At 39.2% G+C, this 19,973-nt stretch overlaps 1 protein-coding gene across 1 annotated transcript in view; it reads left to right on the top strand.

Moving 5' to 3' along the window:
- Positions 1-19,973, top strand: part of NCKAP5 (NCK associated protein 5) — a 392,253-nt gene that overhangs the window by 365,898 nt on the left and 6,382 nt on the right.

The following is a 19,973-nucleotide window of genomic DNA, read 5'->3' on the forward strand; positions in this document are numbered from 1 at the left end:
ACTGAAACAATTTTGTTTTCTGCACTTACTTCATGTGAATCCGCTTGCTATTTATTTCTGCCTCTAAAAACATTGAACCTGACATCATGCACTCTCAACAACCCTGAAAGGCAGCTTCTCAACCTGCTCTTGTACTCCTTTCTCATGCCTTCTCCTCTCATTGTCACGCTTCTTTCTCATTTTTTCTGTCCTCTGCTCTAACAAGCCTATTTGTTTGAAAATAGAGTCACCCAGCCATGATCCACTATAATCATTTTGCCTCCATGTTCATTCTCTTTCCCCAGCTCTTCTTCTTTTTAAATACAAGCTCTTTTATTTCTGTGTGTAGCACTCAGCACTTTTTGGGTATGTTACCGTATAAACAAAGGTGGTAGCAGAAAATAATGAATGAGCTGCGGTTTTGCAGCATACTGGTGTAGTACATAAGTGAAAAAGAATTTTTATCTCTTCCCTGCCCCCCGTTTTCAGCTTCAGAAAATCACTGTGTATTGTAACTGCATAGGTGATTAACCAAAGTTAGAGTCCTACAGCTTTCAGGAATCTGGGCCAAACATGCAGAAGGAGTGTGTGGAACAAACTGGCAATGCCCCTGTTTATTCCATCTCCGCTGGCATGAAAGCCCTGCTTAACTGAATATTAAATTGACTCACAAACTTCAAAAGAAAAATCCTGAAATGTATCTGCCTCATTTCCCAATCAACCAAATTCCACTAGTACCCAGAATATGATCTAATTTGAATATATTTGAGTCATATTAGAAAGAACAATTTTAAAGAATCCGTCTTCATAGTTAGGAAGAAGAAAAGGAAAACAAAAAAGGTAGCAGAAGAGTATTAAAAAAGATAGATGAAAGAAAATAATTTGAGCACCCACTTAATTCTTAATCTTGAGCATCTAGAAATTCATAGCTTAATTATGCAGATGAGATGAATTATATATAAATACATGTATGTATATATATATAAAAATATATAAAAATCAGTTCTGCCTTCTGAAGGACAAGGTCGTTTGCTATCAACAGAGCAATTAGGTTTGGTTCCACTATAGAAAAATGGCTCAGAGTTGCATCTACTTTTAATTCGTTCTTCTCGTGCATTTCTTGTATATGACATCTCTGCAATGTGCCCAATCAACATCAAAACGTGAACAAAACTCATTGAAATAGCCTTAGGAGCCTTGTAAAAATCCATCATTAAACTAGAAGGCAACAGGTATAACTCAGCACTAGCATTTTTTGTGCATTATGTTGCGGCGCTTTTGAGATTACTTTTTGAGGATCTGAAATAGCTCTCCAAACAGCACTGCCTCTCAGTAAACAGTGAAACCTCAATAAAGCACTAGAGATTTGCCTATTAGTATTAAACTTTTTAGAATGACAAATGAGAAGCACTAACCATGAAAAGCAGGTTGCCCTGAACTCCTTGTTTGAACCAGCACGGCAAATTTTTCTAAGCTGTAATTTGTCCAACCCAAGAAGATCCACAGTCTGTTTAAATTGGAACTGTGTGATTTGCAACATTACCCACAAAAAAGGGGGACACCACAAACTGAGGCACTTATGGCCAACGACTCTAAAAGAACCAGACAAATTGGGGGGGGGGGGAAATGCAGCTTTTATGCAGAATATTTGGCATTTTGAAACGCCACGTGCTTTGAATTTCATTCCTAAATGGTGTGTGTGAAGCCTTGAAAAAAAAATAACAACAAAGTGTCGTGATGAGTTCACACCGCTTGTCGAAAGAGCAGTGTGCTGTATCAGTCCCTCAGCCCAATTAAATGGGACTGCACAGCACCAGTACGATAGTGGCTTCAGACTGGGTGCTCTAATGAGCCGTTCTGGCAGGACGCTCCGTTAACCCAGACTTACTGTCATTTGAATTGTCTCCTTCTCACCCAGCATATCCACCGGTGTTACCCCCAAAGTATATACACAACAATTTTATCAGCAAAAAAGTGTTGCACAGGAGTTTCAGAAGGGAAACAACCAATAGGCAATTACGATGATAAAGGGACACCGAATGGACAGTTTGAGGAATAAAAAAAAGCTTTTACACATTGAAAGGAGAAATATTTATTGTTCCAGTTTCTTATCTGCCAAGTCTTGGACAGAATCCTGGTTAAATTATCTTGGCGCTAAGACCAATTTGATGTTACATTTATTTTGACCTGGGAAACATATTCTTAAATAATGTCATCCTTCTGTACACTGCAGAATTTTGGACAAGGAAAACAAATCACAATTTCAAAGAAAGGAATAAAATGCATTGAATCATGGACATAGAACTTTCACTTAAATTAACAACTGTGGTGTATTTTTCTCATGTAGGATTTTAAAAACTAGAAACAGTAATTTTTATATGTATCAGTTGAATTATTTTTAATTAAACAGAAATTTTTCTGATTTAATAAAGCATATGCAGCACCTGCTCCAAAGTCCACTACAGTCACCCCATGGGAGCCACCTATTCAGTGAAACTTCAGAGTCCTGCATTAGACAGCTGTTCCTCTTCTTTGTGGCAGTAACTGGTAGTGCCTTGAGCAGTTTGCTGACATCATGATTGCTACCATATTTTTGCAATGAAAAAATTGTTTCACATTGCAATTAATTAACTGTTTAGACTTTAAAGGCTCAGTGATTTATTTTTTCTTATAACAGTTCAAAAAACAAGATAAATTTCTATCACCCACGCCCATTGTTTGTTAACTTATTTTATGACCAAATGAGAACTGACACAAAACTTTTTCTTGTCTTCTTTGTTCTCTTGGAGAAGTAACTGATTTGGCAAAGATTTTATTACTTAATCACCCTTATTATCCCAATACATCATGAAAAATTGTTTTCTTCTCTGTCCTTAACCAACCATCACATACTTTTTTTCTGTAACACAGCCCTTCTTGGTTTCTTTTGTCCCTGATTTACTCAGTTTGAGTTATCATCAAGGCTTGCTTGTATTTCAAGCCATGAGTTAATACTTTAAAGAAAAGATTCTTTATGGAAGGGTTTGGTGCCCATCACAAGTTTCTAAATCCTCTTGTTTTCCCTCAGTTGTGATGACTTACATGAGAAATCTGACATTTCTGGCACAGTTACAATGTTAATGAGGGGGCTCATGTAACAAAAGAGGCTTGTATGTGCAATGTGAAGTTATGGTCTTACTCAACATGGCAGAGTTTGTATGTGTTGTACGGATGATACATGAAGGACACCAAATGCTCAAATCACCATGTCTTGCAATTCAAGCAGATATTAGAGCTTGCTGGCAAGTAGAGAAAAAGGGAAAATTAGACAAGTTGCTGCTGTTTTGGCTGCACTTACAAATGGGACTGACGTGGCGGCATTCCCAGATAAACTCAAGGTTTTTTACAGCTGAGTAAGCTGATTGGGAGTTAATGCTGTATGATTGACTCATTGTGCTCATGAGCCTTCTAATGTGTCATATTAACAGAGGGGAATATCCACAAAAGGACTAGAAGCAAGAATAAGAAGAAAGTTTGGTAATTGCACAAAAATTGCCATCCTCAAGGATCCCAGAGCGTTAAGCTGATACTATAGAGGATGTTCCAGCATTCCTGAATTACAGCAATAGTTAAAGCAGCCTAGACACTTCTGCAGGCTACACTAAACAAAAGTAAGGGGAAAACAAAGGCAGGCACGAGCTCCTTCTGCTTGCGTCTAGTCTCCTGCAGAGATCAGTAAGTCTTGAGTTAGGGTATGAATTGGCAGCATGCTGGGCACTTTGCACTGTTCGCCTGTTTAGGCAGCTCTTGGAGAACGCGCCAGCAAGGTTTATGTGCCTGGTTTGGGTTCTCTGAGTCACGTTCTGAAGGTGCCTTATTCTCTCTGAAAGAGAGAAGCTCTTAGGCTCTTAAATGGAGCTCCTCTTGAAAGAGACTCTCCATATTTAAATGTCTGAAGTAGTTCCAGGGAGACCGTGTGCACTCTGCTTTCACAGAGAACTAATTTTTTTCACATTATCAGATATGCTTAGGGAGAGATTCTGCTTATCACATGTGAAAAAGCCTAAGATAATGATTTGGGTCCAATTAGCAGTTGGAAAGAGCTGCATCCTAAGAGTTTAAAGTGGGGAGTAGGTATTGACCTATGGAACTACTTGCTTCCTTGCATTGACCAGGGAACGGGAGCCTGCACAGCTAGCTTATACCGAGTACTAAACTTTCAACCCAAAGTTAGCAAGATGAATATCACTCCAAGCTTTCCTCTGCGGGGAACTAGTAAAAAGCAGCTATTGTAGCTACCATTTGTGTTTTAGAGAATAAAACTGTGTCTCAGTGCACCCTCAGGTGAGCACTAAATAATTACCTTTCTTATACTTTCATAATAACAAGAGTTCCAGCGGCTGGGGCAGCACTGGGTGCTATTTGGCTAGTTGCTTGGTCTCAGGATCTCAGTTTCACTGTCTGTAAATTGGGGACAGCAATACCTGTCTCATGTCACAAACAGAAAGAGAACAGCAAATGCTCTAGATGACCTAGGTCTCAGCTTATTTTGTACAATGTGTGTGTTATTGCAAATATAGAATTTGAAGCAACTCTTACAAGCTATTATACTAGAAAGTAATAGAAGATACAAGGGGTCCCTTGTCAATGAGAGAAACTATCTAGATGGGCTGGATTGAATCCAGGAATTAGTTGGTTATGGATTTCTGTGTACTGATTGTATAATTCAGTTACTGTGTATCAAGCACAGGAACCTCACCTCCTCTTTGCTATTTTCCTTGACAGGTTTAAGACAGCAGAAGCTTATGAGGTGAGGAAGGAATCAGTTGTATTTCCTTTCCTAGCTCTGATGAAACTAAGATGTTAAGGAAGATACTACCATATTACAATTTGAAGATAGGGAATAAGTCTGCAGACTCATTCATCTGGCTTTTGTGTTTCAAGATCAATGCTTTTCTTTTATGTAAGGAATCAGTATATAAAATCATTGCATATGTTTGGGGAGATGGTTTATTAATGTAAACATTAGGTGATGCCAGCCTAGAACCAGAGGTTCTAATTCAGTCAGGATCAGCTATCCTTTCATCCTCCCTGCCACAGAAACTGAAAATAACATTTTCTGTATTTATCTTTTTGTATTAGATCTTCAAAACTCAGATCATGTTAGCACAGGGTGTATGTAGAATATCCAGCAGCAGTTTTAAAAAGGGCAGTGTTACAAAGGGAAAGTAAACTACCCAGCAGACTTGTATGTCCATGTAGGCCTCACCTCTGTTTTGAAAGCAGAGTGAACTACCTCACCCACAGAAAAGGAGCACATACTGAGCACTGTGCTCAAATGGGCAAGGACCAAGCCAGAAGTCTCATGGTGGTGTAAAGCCATGCAGAGGTACCCACTCAGGTCGGAGTGCCGTCCAGTCATGGCAGCCCTGAAGTGGCCCAGGTGGAGCTTGGGTGCCCCTGAGCTCACTTTCCTTGTGCGTGCTTGCTCAGAGCTGCCCTGGACCTCTGCCTCTGGAGCTGGTGCTGCCAGGAAAGGTCACATCTGTCTGCCATCACCGCCAGGAGGCCACTGAGAGCACTCGCACAAGGCCTCACTGGGCATGGACTGCGCTACTGAAATAGCCACTCTGCACCACAGCCTCGCCACTCTCCCTCAACATGGTATGTATGGAGGTCTTTAAGCTACACATGTTTCTATTTGCCAAAATTGTGTGAACAGAATTTACCCGCTGACAGGCTTGGGGCTGCGAGACTTCCTTTCTATTGAATCGAAGGGTTTTGATTCTCAGATGAATGATGCAATACTTGTTCCGTCAAAGCAAAGACTCTCCGAGTAATTACCCAAGTTGATTTAAGATCTATTGTCAGGGGAATTTCATAGGAGTATTTGACAACGTAAGTGACAAAAACCACAGGAGCATGATCTGATAAGAAAACAGATTTTACCATACCACCCATGGGAGTAGTACAGAATTAAAAATATTTTTCCTAGCCTCAAGTCTGATTCAACTCATGTGGGGAAACATGAAATTAGAAATAGGCTACAATGTCTCCGAACGTCAACAAATCCCACGTCTCTGCATGTTTTTTCCCCTCCATAGGGCAGGTTCGCATTCCGAGATCTGCTACCGAGCCTTATATTCCTAATCAAGTCTTATTGTTTCTAGTATCTTGCCATCAAAGTTGCCTCCAAAAAAGTAAAGTGAAGAGACAGCAAAACAAGCAATTTGAAGACCGCTAGGCAGTCTCCTGGGACCAAAGTCTCACTTGACGTGTATCACTTAAAAGAAATGTTGTGTAGTGTGGAAGAACATTCTTACAGTTAGCCTGAGGAACTAGCTTGGCAACAATAAAAAGCTGCAGTTATACAGAGACTCATTTCTCTCCGTGTGCCTTCTAGGTGAAACAACTGAGGCTTCTTACACTGCTGAGAGTTTTAGGAAAAAGTCATGCAATGGAGTGTGGCTCAGCAAGGAGGATGATAACATTCTTCATAACTTTTTCAAGTTTTTAAAAGGCTTTGGCAAGGCAAAATGACATTTGGAAGGCAGAGTCCGCCAGAGAAAATAACTTTTTTAATGGTATGCAAGGGATATTTTTAGGAAAAGCATACCCTAAAAAAGCTGGAAGCTGTTATCTGCTGATACAGTTCTGCTTCTAGCACTAATGGACTCACGAGTTTTAGTACTGTGCCACCAAGTCCCATTCTAACGCCCTCCAGCTGGTGTAAACGTTCTCTATTTAATGTTTGGTTAGGGTATTTATGGGGATGGGTAGGTGGCGACATTTTAACTCAAATATCTTTCAGCACAGCATTTTTTAAAAGAGTATTTGGATATTGGTGAGGGACAGAAAGTCTTTGGCATAGTACAGCAGGCTGCGTGGCATTTAAAACACATGGTGTGCAAGGCTAGCAGGAGAATAGTTTGGATGTGAGTCTGAGCGAAGACGCGGAGGAAGTGAAAAGCTGTAGCTACAGGAGGAAAGTTAAGGACTTGAAGCATCATTGGCATTTAGGTGCAGTTCTAGTGCCTATGGCACAGTGTCATGTAACTCTAAATCCCCAAATAACTCACAGCACGGAGTGAAATGTGCCTATGAGGTTTGTCGAGTGCCAGATACAGATGTGTGGGCTTGTCTGATTTAAGGCAACACACTGAGCTGTCCTGTGGCCACAGCTGGAGTGTTGTGCTCACAGAATATAAGCCCTTTGGCACTGTGAGGAGGGAAGAACTTTGCCCTTTTTTGAGTGGAAGAACTTGATCACTGGAGCAGAAACCCCATATCCCACCATCTCAGCAAGTAATTTCAAATTACAGAGAGAACCTTGTCTTTTCAGCATGTAGGAGCTGCGTAACCACATTACACACTGGCCCAGATGTCACAAAAAGTCCTGCAGCTCATTTGCCGGAGTCCCCAGAGAAACGGTCCAAAACTGCTCGTGTACGAATGCCCAGAGCAACGCAGAGCTGTACAGAGATAATTTACAGTGAGCCTGCTTGGGCACAGTGTTAGCACAGCTCCTTATGGCCTGGTTACTCCAGGCCATTTCTCAGCAGGGCTGAGTAGCTGAAATAAGCAGGGTGTTGATAAGACGCCACCACATTTGGTCCCAGCGCACCCAGCTTGCTCACCAGTACCTTTGCAGCACGCTGCACTGTGCCTTGCAGATACACCCTGAGCACTATAATGTCAATTTGCCTATATAACTGAAGAGTTCACAAGGATTTAATAGACACTGTGGCTCTTAGGAGTAAGTAGGTAGATCCTTTAGTCTAATAAGAACCAAAAGTACATATTGAATAAAAGTATCATTTGCTAGTGATTTCCCTGAGTGGAAAATGTTCTGAGCTGTTTTTCAAAGGTTTGACAGATGGAGCTGCTGTGATTTGCAGCATGGCCCAAAGTGCACTAATGTTTCTGCCATTTGTAACCAGAAACTCTTCAGTCCTCCATCTTTGGAAATAAAGCTTTAGGTTTCATTTCTCTCTGTGTTGAATTGGAATATTATAATAATACAGTAGGCCAAAATGGAATTCAGGGCACATTAACAGCAACAAATGATAAATATTAGTAAGCTTGTGAGATAGTGTAATTGTTGTAATGGTAGAAATTTATTATTAGCAGTAAAAGAAAAAGCTAAAAAATAAATTGGATACAATAAACATTGGATTGACTCAATCAAGATAAGAGCAGTAGGGCAGAGAGGTATTCAGTGAGCTGTTTGTTTTCTGAAGCTGGAAAATATTTTGACTCCGAGAGGAGCATCTGATTAGCAGAGTTAAATGAGATGAATAATGCTGTAATATTTTTGTGAATTGTTTTTCCAGCTGAAACTTGCCTTCCCCATCTGTAACAGTGATATGTTTTGCATAAAGCACTCAAACATCATGCAGGGAAGGGTAGGAAATGACTGATCTTTTAGTATGAGAGTTCTGTTCTGAGCAGAATATGAGGAGTAAGCTACACAGCTGATGGTAGCAGGAACTATGGCAGTATACTGAAAATATACTAGCAAACTATTTTTTTTTTAAGAGGGTGCTTTTTCTTTGCATATGTACACAGACAATTATATCCTAATTAATGTATTCTTTGAAAAGAAGGCAAATTTTATGTCAAATATCAGGAAAAATCATATTGAAATAATTTGCAGGTGTTTATAGTTTGTTCCACAAGCTGTTGTCATCTCTCAAAAGTGACTCGCCTTTTATTTAAATGAGAAGTTATACTGGATTTTGTGCAGATTGTCTAAATCCTTAAGAAAAATATTGGTTAAATATTTTTTGCGAAATTAAACACTCTATAGCAAGTCCCAAAGGGAAATATTTTATTTCTTAATGTATTTTTTGGCCCTGGTACATGAATTCCAGGCCTTCTGCAGCATCTATATTATTTTAATGGAAAGTGATATTTGTATTTGGTAGGAATAACAAACATGGGTTTTAGCAGCTTTATTGGCAGTAGGTGACACAGGGAAGTCTGGGAAGTTTGTAAGATATAGATATGTAATTTAAATGTCTAATTATCCTTCACAAAGGCTAAGAAGAGTGATATAAGTTTTCATAGCACATGTCAGAGTCCTCACAGCCTGAACTGCCCATCAATCCATCAATCGGTGAGACACATCCTGAGAGCTCCACTTCCATAACTGCTGCTTTTTTCTGGATTACTCCATTCTTTACCTGATCATTAATAGAGGTCACTAAAACTTTTACATACTATGAAAAGCTGTAGCCTTAAGAACTTCCCTTAACTACTCTAGTGTTATTCTCAGCAAATAAAACCCAAGTGATTATTTGAAAAATTATTTGAATAATTGCCAGTCAAACATTTAAAAGTGATTTTTCTGACATCCTATTACATATGCGTATATCCCATGGGCTATTGAATGCTCCATAAAGCATACTGTAAAACAAGACCTCAGATAGATTTGGGTGGATGAAGAGTAAAGCAGAAGTGCGTGGGAATGAAGAAATTAAATATGAATAAATTATATTGCTGAGCAATATAAAATTAAAATGTTAATCATGCAGTAATAATCTATGATATTTCTTATAATAGGAGTGTCTAAACTTCACCAAGACACTGTATCCAGAGAAAAGTTACCAGATTGGGAAACCCGTTGGTAACACATGTACTAAGATGCAAAGCAGATTTGAAATTTAAGAGCTTTTCAGGCAATGCCTGAAACCGAGGAACAGAAGTAGCAAAGCAGCCAGCAAGACTTCCTGATCGCTGTTACAAGAATTATTTTGCCCTGCATAGCCTAACTGGAGAGTCTTTTTTGTGGCCCCTAATGGGTAAAAACATAGGCCATTTTTTTGAAGCATCATTTCCTAATGGTTATGCCTAAATTCATATTTAGACACTTCAGCTGCCCAGTTTTCAAAGGTGCTGGAAATATGCAACTTTTGATGATTTCTCTGACAGATGCACGTACTTGGACCCTGTGAAAATCATGGTGTTTATATAGGTGCTTCGAAAATTGGTTTAGATATTCTCCATCTATCTGTCAGAATTTGGATCTGTAGCACCGTACTTCTGTACATTGTTTCTGTGAGCAATGTCATGGAATGTCAGCAGACATTTTCACCTGAGTCAAAAGGAAGGCCAAATACTGTGTATTTTTTAATCTGGTCCTACAATGTACAGTGAAGATCATACCATAATGAAACTCTCTGATTTTTTAAACCCATTTCTTTATCGCATTTTCCATAACATTAGAGTATGAGGAAAATGCTAAAACTTTGATCTGTATCATTCTACGGAATATTTTTATTATTACTATTATTGGAACACCTTCCTTTCTTATCATGTTTCTGAGAACCACTATAACAAGCCACGGTACCAGAGAGTTAGAGTTCAACATTTATAATAAAGCATTTCTATAAATAAAATCCATTGTAAAAACATGGAATCTGTATTATGACATCATCAGTAGCACAGTGATGAAAACAGAGGCAGTAGAGCAAGGCAAAGAACAGTCAGCATCTAAAAGAGCTGCATAGTGTGGAGACCTGTAGCCCTTCTGGTTAACTGCTGAAGACTGAATAGTCTTTGGAGGTTCTGTTTGCTCATGGTAGTTTCATCACTTGTAGTGGTGATACTAGAAGATGAAGTGTCTGGCTATGTAGGAAATTTAGGTATGAAGACATTTATCTTCTTGTTCTACAAGGCAAATACTCTTGGTGTTTTTCCTCACGTTACATAAAAACTAGTTGCTCAATTTGGTTGCTCAATTAGTATGTTTTCTAAGTGGGAACAGTGCTAATGTTGATGGCACACACTAGTGTCACATGCACTCACAGGAGTGTCCTTCTGTCCCTATGAAAGGGTTTGGGAAGCCACACGTTCTCCACCACAGCCGAAAACTTTGATACCAAATAGGGACTTGGGATTTCAGGTATCTCCTGCCACTCCTGTGGGAGATAGAGCTTCTTTTGCCTCCATATCCTGTTCCTCCAGGATGTTGTAAGGCATAGAGTCTGGATGTCAAAGGATAGAAGAATACAGATTTATGATTGCTTAAATAATAGACATAGATGTAGATAATTACCATTCATATTTACCTAGTGGCAGAAACTACTCAGTGTCCATAGGCCCTAGGACACGCGGCACGAACAGAAGTATCTCCATAGGCTCGATAGGCTCTGGATAAGAGAAAACCCCTGAGCTTTTATGCAGGGCAGTCCAATAGAAATAAAATCACAGACAACTTGAATTGATATATCAGAGTCTGGCTTGCTGTTGCTGGTGGCATTAGCATTTGCTAACCTGTGCTAAGCCAATTTTGTGAGACAGTTGGGAGTTTAACAAACCTATTTCAGATTGTATTTTGGAAGAATCTCAAGCATGGAGGAAACTGGTCATGTTCTGTTCATTGCAGCAGATGGTGTCCCATTTGGTGTTTGTTAGCTTTGTTTGCAGCTCAATATTTTGTTTCTAGGGGAACTCAGCAAGTTAAATAATTTATCTCTCTAATGCATCAAGAGTCTGATCCAAAGTCTACTGAAGTCAGTGCAAAACATTTGATTAACTACCACATACGCTGGATAAAATGCCAGGTCCTGTATGTTGAAGAGCATTTCAGATGCTCTCTAGTGAGGAGAACGATACAGGCCTCTCTCTTTCCGCAGAGAATTTTCTGCCTGCAAAGACAAAAATAGATATTCAAATAGTGACAAAAATCTTAGCAGTTAAGAGTGCAGGACTGTGAAGATCAGGATGGTGCTCTGGCTGACTGTCCAAATTGCTAAACCTCTCTTGCTATTAAGTTTCCCATTTTTAAATAAAGAATATAAATAATACCTTCCAGCTGCATTTAGAATTTAATCCAGTACTGTTAGCAGGCTGCTTTGAGGGCTTTGAAGGCCCCATAGCAGTGCTAAGCAAATAATCATTATCACTTAATATTCTTATCAAGCATTCTTACTCAAGATGGGATCTTGCATTACAAGGGCTAACTGCAAACACATCGCCCCTCTGCTGAGGAATTTTCAGGATGTCAGAAGCAAATTCACACCCTGATCCTGCAAAGAGTTTTGCATGAGCAGAACTATACCGCCTTGAGCAGTCCTGCTGTCCATACAGGGTTCTTAACAATGTCCACACATGGAGGAAATTATTACTCCATTCTTACAAATATTTGAATCCTGAATAATCTAAAATATCAAAGGAATCAGCACTTTAAAGATGGGGGGGTTTGTATTACAATAAATACCAAATGCCTGCTCATCTTCAGCAACGCTTTTCAAATTATTCATTGGCTAATAGGGCGCAGGAACTGCTTTGTTCTCTATTTTTATCCAAGTTTCCTGTTTGTATCCTCTTTGGTCATTCAGAAAATGAGTCCATGTTAGCTCTACAGCGTGTCTGCATGAATTCCGGTTGTATTTTAGTCCTCCTAGTGGCCTATTATATTAACAATATTATAATCTGTATTTTAGGCATAGGAACTGGTTCTGTATTGCCAGTATCTCACAGCAGTTTGCAGTGTTGATACTGCAGTAACAGTTCTGTATTGCTAAGGTAAATAAGTCTTCTAAAGCGTTTGTCCAAGTACATTAATGTGACTGGCTATCACTTCGTGTACACATTTCTTTATTTATACACAAATTGTAGCAAAATCAATACAAAAAATACTACATTATTCTGTCACTGCAGGTAGTCCGCTGTGGGAAGAGGAGCCTGTCCTGGTTCCTCACACTGAATTCCTTCTTTGATCATTCCCAGCAAAGGTTTTCTCACAGCCAAATAGGGGGGTGAGACCCCACAGAACTGGGATTCCCAATATATATTTTCACTATACTTCCTTGCTCTGAAAAAGCCTCCAAAGCCTTGTCAAAAGCACACCTCACATTCTAAGAGGGGACTTTTATTGCCCAGGTGGACCCAGCACAAATGTTTACCAGCCTTTTTGATCCTGAACCTTGCTGGTACCCAGGAAAGGCAAAGGTGGAGATGCAAAGGTCTGTCCAGCACACTTGTCCTTGACTCCCTTCTGTTTCGAGGCTGTGCCCCTCACAGAAAGTTTTCTCACTGATGAGATCACCTACCAGATCCAAGTGAGAGACATTTTGTATGCCTGGCTATCCACAAAGTCCACAAAGTAGGACAGAGGTTCTCATGACCAGAAACAGATGTATCTAAAAGATGAAGCAAACAAATTTAAACCCATAAATTAACTAAAATTCCCCTCGGATCACAGCCAAATGATATGTGTATTAATCAAAATTTCTATCACTGCTTTAATTTTGTGAGGAGGCAAGTTGAACAATTCATAAATCTCCTGGCTGTAGGAACTTCCATCGGCATCTCCAGCAGTGGTCATCTTGGTGCCCAGCTTTACTCTGCTTATGTCACAGTGCTTCTTTTTGATCATCCTTTAGAGCTGGGCAAAGGAATATAATCAACAATCTGCATTTATGACATAAATTCCCTATTCCCTGCATGTAGCCCTGTCTCTTTTGTTTCCTTTTAGATTAATCCATTTGGCTACTGAGTCACAGCCCAGGACTGTATCCTTGAGTTGTCTGGTAAACATGAGATTAGTTACAATCTATATTTTTTCCATCAAGATATATTTTAGTCCTCTGGCTAAATTATTAAATCTAATCTTAGCCTGTTTCTGTTTTCAGTGGTGTCACCACGAGCACAGGCATAGTACTTTCTCCTGGTAACTGTGGTGGACACCCCAAATGACACGGATGCTCTCAGGTACCAGGCATACTGTCGTATATGAACACACACCAGGTACTCCATAATCCATAAATCAAATAAGTTGGCCTGTTCCTTGACCCCTAGTCTCCCATGAGACAAGTGAGAGGGCTGGACGAGGAAGCACAATTGTTACAGTTACTGCAAGTCTCATTTCTGATAGATGCAGGCAGGATGGCTTATGTATTTTGTATACACAAAGTAGGAATTTTACGAGTGTGTATGGCTGGCCCCAGCAATGGTAGTGGTCAAAGAAAAATGCAGCAATTGTGGAGGTGAGACCAGGGAAGAAAACAAAGAGAACAATGAGATCTGGCTCCAGTGTTTTTTTTGATACCAGGAGCATGTCTGTGAGATAATAGGCAGCACAGGAATCACAGCAGTGGAGTAATACGTCAAAGGTGAAACAGAAAATCCTCGTAACGTAACTGATGGGTAACATTGAGATGAGGCCTTGCGAGCAGACGTGGCCAAGAACTCTGCTCGTCTGGTCTCTGAGGTGCCTTACTTGCCTCAGATCATATCACCGTGCTTCACATTTCCACCATTTTGGCACACTTCTTCATCCTTCCCTGTAGAAATGGTGGGGAAGTAGTTCTTGCTCTCCTCATGGGTATGCCACGTTCTACCACATGCCGTGGACTTTGCTCCTTTGTTGTCTCTGTTTATTCCCTTGTTCAGCAGATATCCCTATGGTTCTTGTTCAGCCTTTATTGGGAGGTGCTCAGGGTGCAGGTCTAACACCTTCTTACAGCGGACTTCTGTTCTGTGAGAATAAACACAGGCTGAGGTGACAGAATGATTTCCTGAGCCAGCAGCACATCACACTGGGCACATTCCTGCGGCCATGTGCAGGAGAAGATTGCTAACACGCCTTTCCTCTTCAGCACCTTGAGTGGGGAAGCCACGCAGGCAGACACCTGCAGCTCCCCGTGCTTTTCACAGGGAACCACAGGGAGCCCCTGCCAATGGGCCCGAGCTAACAAACATGTCCTCAAGCACATCTGAAACTCAGCCATGAATTTCTCAGCTTTTAGATTACATTTTTTACTTGATTATCTTCCAACAGTTTTTTTAATTCTTGATTAATTTGAGGTTGGCTATTTAATACATTATTTGGTTAACTAATTCACGTAGCTGTTTATAATTATTGCCTTACCATAAAATCATCTTAATAGAAGGTTTGTTGTTTTTTTTTTTGTTTTCTTTCCAGTAGAATAACAAGTTATTTTATTATTCAAACAAGGCTTACTTCCTGCTGTTTTCAATAAGATTTTTAATAAATATGTAAATTTAAAAATTAATTTACTGCATACGTTTGGCAGCATGATTCTTGAACTGACAAAAGTTTGATGGATTGTAAAAGTATCATCCATAAAAATCATCAGTCATAGTAAACAGAATTTATCAACCTCTGGTAATTTTACAGCTTTTTCTTCATCTTATCTTCTGTTAGGAACTCACTTAAAATTGATTGTAATATAGTATGTTTCTAGAACCGTTATTCATTCATAGATTAATTAGATTTTAGGTTAATATCCCATCGTGGTATAGGACATGAGCCAACAGTGTTTTCCAGTTGTTACAGAACCGCAGTAGAGAAACCTTGATTACTGTTCCCATGTGGTTTAACCACCAAGACTAATCACTAATCAAATTCAAACGACATAAAATGGAACATCCTTCATAGCATTTATTTTCTGGCTGACTTATACTATGGGCTCTTTATTGATACAACTTGCTGTACTGAAATGAACTAAAAATTGCAAGAGAGGATTTATCCTTCTACTTTAATTTGGTTCTGCAGCCTATATCTGAAACTGTTGCTCAGATTTTTGTGCATGTTGTGCCTCTGTCCCTCAAAATATTCTTCCCTACAGCAAAGATAAATTGTTTGCATAAATTTGGAAAGCCCATGTAAATAACTGTACTGTTGTGGAGGATTTGATGGCAGATTAACTTAAACATAGGTTTTCATTCTGCAGTTCATGGTTTTCATGAATCAGTACTGAAAATTGTGCAGATCATAATGTCAGGTGAAGAGGTGGCAAGTGCAGTCATGTAACCAGCATCATTATTTGCATCTATCCTGTCCCAGTTTTCTCTGATTACAAAGGAACTTTTGTAGTCTCATTGCACAGGGTCAGAAAAGAGTATGCACATAGCTCAGGCTGCATCAGGTTTACTGGGAAGGCAACCTGGGCTACAGCCTCTTCCTCTGCTGCCTCCTGGAGCACTTACCAGGGCAACATGTGGCGTGATTGCCCAGCTGCATCCCTTAACCCTCACTTAAGGAAGGTGGTGTCCGTGTCCTTTAGAGGAGGGTACACCTGGTGGGTTTCATTAGTGTCTTCCAGGGGCCAGTTTTCACAGAAGCAGAAAGAAAGGGCAATGGTTTTTTGTTAGATTCATTAGAGATAAAAAAAACTCTGATATGTAGAGAGTTGATTACAATCTGGAGTGGAAAGGAAAATGACAACTTCAGGCTCCTAAGTAAGCTATTTTGTTGGGGTGGGGTTTAAGCATGCTAATTCAGATTTGTTTAAAGAAAATCCTGCTTCCAAATGTGAAAATTATCACCTCTGTATTTCTTCTCGGTGAGAGCTTGGAAGACGTATCATTCTGATGTGTGTGCACCATGTATGCGAACATGGAGGCTCCCTCCACAGTGAACAAATGGGCAGTCATACAGAGGAGGGCTGACGGGTCTGGAAAGATTGTTTGTCTCTTCCCAGCTGTCCTCCTGAAAGGCTAAAAATGAGAAAACTATTTGCTGTGGAGCTCACTCCTTTGTTTAAATGACCTCTATGAGTCATCTTTAAAACTCATAAGAGGGGACGTTCCCTTTCTTTCCTCTGCTGATCTTCTAGCAGAGATTCATCCTCTTTGAACTCCCCTGCAGACAGTGCAGCCCTCAGTGCATGCATGCCAATTTTCATAGCTGGGAGAATTATTTCTACATGGTTTCTTCATACTGCTGATTTGCTCTTGATGCTGCCACATAACATTGCTCCTTCTCTATCTGCTGCTTCTGTCTTTTTGCCCTTAGGTCAGCTGATGTACCTTGGACAGTCGCAGGCTAACCTGAAGTGAAACTTAGTCCAGTACTCAAAAGAGAGGATTACTAGTGTGGAAAATCATGACCCACTACCAATTACCATTTGCAGTGCAGTCTTTAAGTGCAATCCCGTTTTCCATCGGTATGCTGGGTGACTGACATACAGACATTACAGGCCAGAAACTCAGACATCACTGGAGAGTGAGAGGATAAGTGTCTTTGTAATTACCAAAATAAATAGTCTTGTTCAAAAAGCCAAAGGTGGAAGATGAAGACAGGTAAGAACACAGCTAATACTTACGAACCGTAGTCTGAGAACAGTTCAGCCATAGAGAAGAATGACCCCGATTACTGAAAATGTCAGTGAGATTATATGTTGTATGAGTACTATCCTGCATTTACTGATTTTGAGAGGAATTTTTTGCTACAGTGTAATGTGGGATAGAGTCTGTCTTTTTACGAACCACGTTTTGTATAAGATTTAAAAATCTTTCTTGAACTATACTTTTTTCTGCTTCTTGAGTCAGTTCTGAGTAAGTATCCCAATTTAAAAAAAAAAAAAATCCTCTAAGCCTCTAATCTAGGATAAAATTGTAGCCCTTTTTTCATAAGCCCCCTTCTTTATTGAAACAATCAGCCATACTTTCATCAAGGCAAGGACAAGTACTTTCATTCAGTAGGACAAAGCTCTGTATACTTAAATGCTGTGTGGTTAAACACAGTCTAATGAGGACTGAAATAGTGAAGTGACTTTACACTGCATAGTTCCAGTACCATTCAGTAGGTTATCACTGGCAACATAACCCTCAACATAATTCTGTCAAGGAATAGTACTGAACTTCAAATGGTTAAGTCATGTTCAATAACTTCATCAGCAATCTTATCTTTCAGTATGAATTTTTTTCACTATGAGTTTTTTCCCATTACTGTAAAATCAGAACAATTTTGTTATTTAACTCCCTCTACTAGGAAAGCTAAAAGGATCTCTGAAAAGTAAAGTGTATCCTGTGCATGTCTTGCTCATTTTCAGTCTATCAGGTTCTACAAACTGAGTATCAACTTCCTTTCTCACCATGGGTATTTCTTCTTTAATGCCTTGTGATGAGCCTCTGATTGCAGTAAGCATTGCTTTTAGTGGGTAGATTCCCTCTGTGAGGAGCAAAATTGGTGATTCCACCAATGTGAATAGAGTGAGGCCCTGCTTTACCTTCTGGAGAAAGTATCAGTGTTTAATTGCTTTTCTTTTTAATAACTCCTCTCAACACACTTGACTGAGCACCTGCATTGTGACCATTTTCCAAGGTATTGGCACTTAGAATTATAGTTTCTCATTCTGTTTTAAATAAACTTCATCCACGCATACTCGATGCATCCAGTGGCCATTCTGCGGCACTATGAGAAAACAACCGTATTTGTGGCATTCAGTACATAATTGAGCAGAAGGTTGAAAGCTGGATTTGCCGATATGGAAAATGGGACCTGAAAATCCTGGTTTATTAAATTCTGCAAAAGTTCAAAGAGGGTTGGAATATACCTAATCAGGTCAAACAGCCTTGTCATATCAACAAAATATTTATATACTTTGTAAATTATGAGGATGATATTCTTGGCATTAGAATGCTGAATGTACCTATTCATCTCATCATTTTAGGAAAATTACACTTTAGAAAGCATAAAGCTTAATTCACTAAACCATCTTTTATCTCCTAAACCACACAAGAATTCAAGCTATAGACAATGTAGGTCTCAACTCCTCAGTCATTCATTAAGCATTCATTAAGCAATAGCTGTTTTGTCCAGATTTGCAGTTATGAATCATACACAGTTCATGCCAATCAGCTTTATTTCCTCTAAGGTAATTTATTTACAATTCAGGATCATCAGAAATGCTGTCCTTGTGATACTAACATATATTTGTAGATCGTTATACTCTTAAATACGGTAGGCAAGCTTTGGTTCTCTTGCCATTGTTATATTACCCATAATGCCATAAGTGGATGATATATGTATATGTATATATGGCTTTCCGATAAATTGCTGAACGGACTAATGAACTTTAAAATACTCCATATTGGTGCACTTTTTCCCAAGAAAAGAAACTGGCACTTACTGTTTATCTTGAAAATCTGATGGTGTGTCTTTGAGAATGTCATTGTCTGGTACAGCAAAATAATTGTGGGATTTCTGCTCAAGTAGAAAAAAGAAAAGTGATTCATTATTTCAAAAATTATTTTACTGTCAGTCCAAGAAAATAGATGAAAGCTTCTGACAATATACAAGTGAGAGCAAGGCTTAACTTATTATTTAAGGTTATGCTTTAAAGAGAAAGAAGTTCAAACATCACATCTTTAGCTCAGCTGTAATACAGCAGAGGTCACGCAGTTACAGCTTTCACCTTTGTAGTTTCCTGGATGTGACTGTACAACCATTTTCACTGTAGAGTGTTACCTGTCCACCTGACATTAAATGAGATCTGGAGATTGTTCACATTCCACAGAGCGTCTGCCATTGCATTCTGTCCTGGATGGCTGATAGAAAGCTACTACCTGGTAGCTCAAAACCAACCCTTTTGTGTTACGCCTTTCTACTGCAAACTGGTCGTGTAACACCACTGAATTCAGTGGGAAGTTACTTCTGATTACCCCAGCATATCTCTGATCAGAATACTGCTCTGTATCTCAATACACCTGTCTTACAAGAGGCTGTGAACATATTAAAAATGTCCTACTAAACAGGTTATGTTATATATCAGCAACCTATGTAATGCTGTAACTGCATATCTCACTTAGAACCATTGTGTCATAAAAACAAAGCAATTGTAGGACCAGAGGATACCTAAATTGGTAAAACTCTGAATTTAAAATAAGAAACAGTGGCATTGTGGGATCAAATTTACCTTGAACATATGCAGACAAAGTAACTAACAATTTTTTAAAAAGATAAAAATCTAGAAAATCGTTCCTTCACAATAAAGTTTTAAATAATAACTAAAAAAATAAAAAGGGAACATACTTTGTATCTCCTATTAGAGATCAGATCTGAAATGCAAGACCTTGAGTTATACAATTAAGTATTGATTTTGTTGATCTATATTTAATTCTCATAGCAATTTAGTTGTTTTTACCCAATAGTGTTTTGCAGTTATACTTCACTTGAAGCAATGCCCTTCTTGCTTTTGTGTTAATCTAAAAACTAAATTGCCCAGTGCATGAGAGACATAAATAAAGTTCATTTTATT

This window comes from Rissa tridactyla, chromosome 7 (genome assembly GCF_028500815.1).
Source record: "Rissa tridactyla isolate bRisTri1 chromosome 7, bRisTri1.patW.cur.20221130, whole genome shotgun sequence".
Lineage (NCBI taxonomy): Eukaryota > Metazoa > Chordata > Aves > Charadriiformes > Laridae > Rissa > Rissa tridactyla.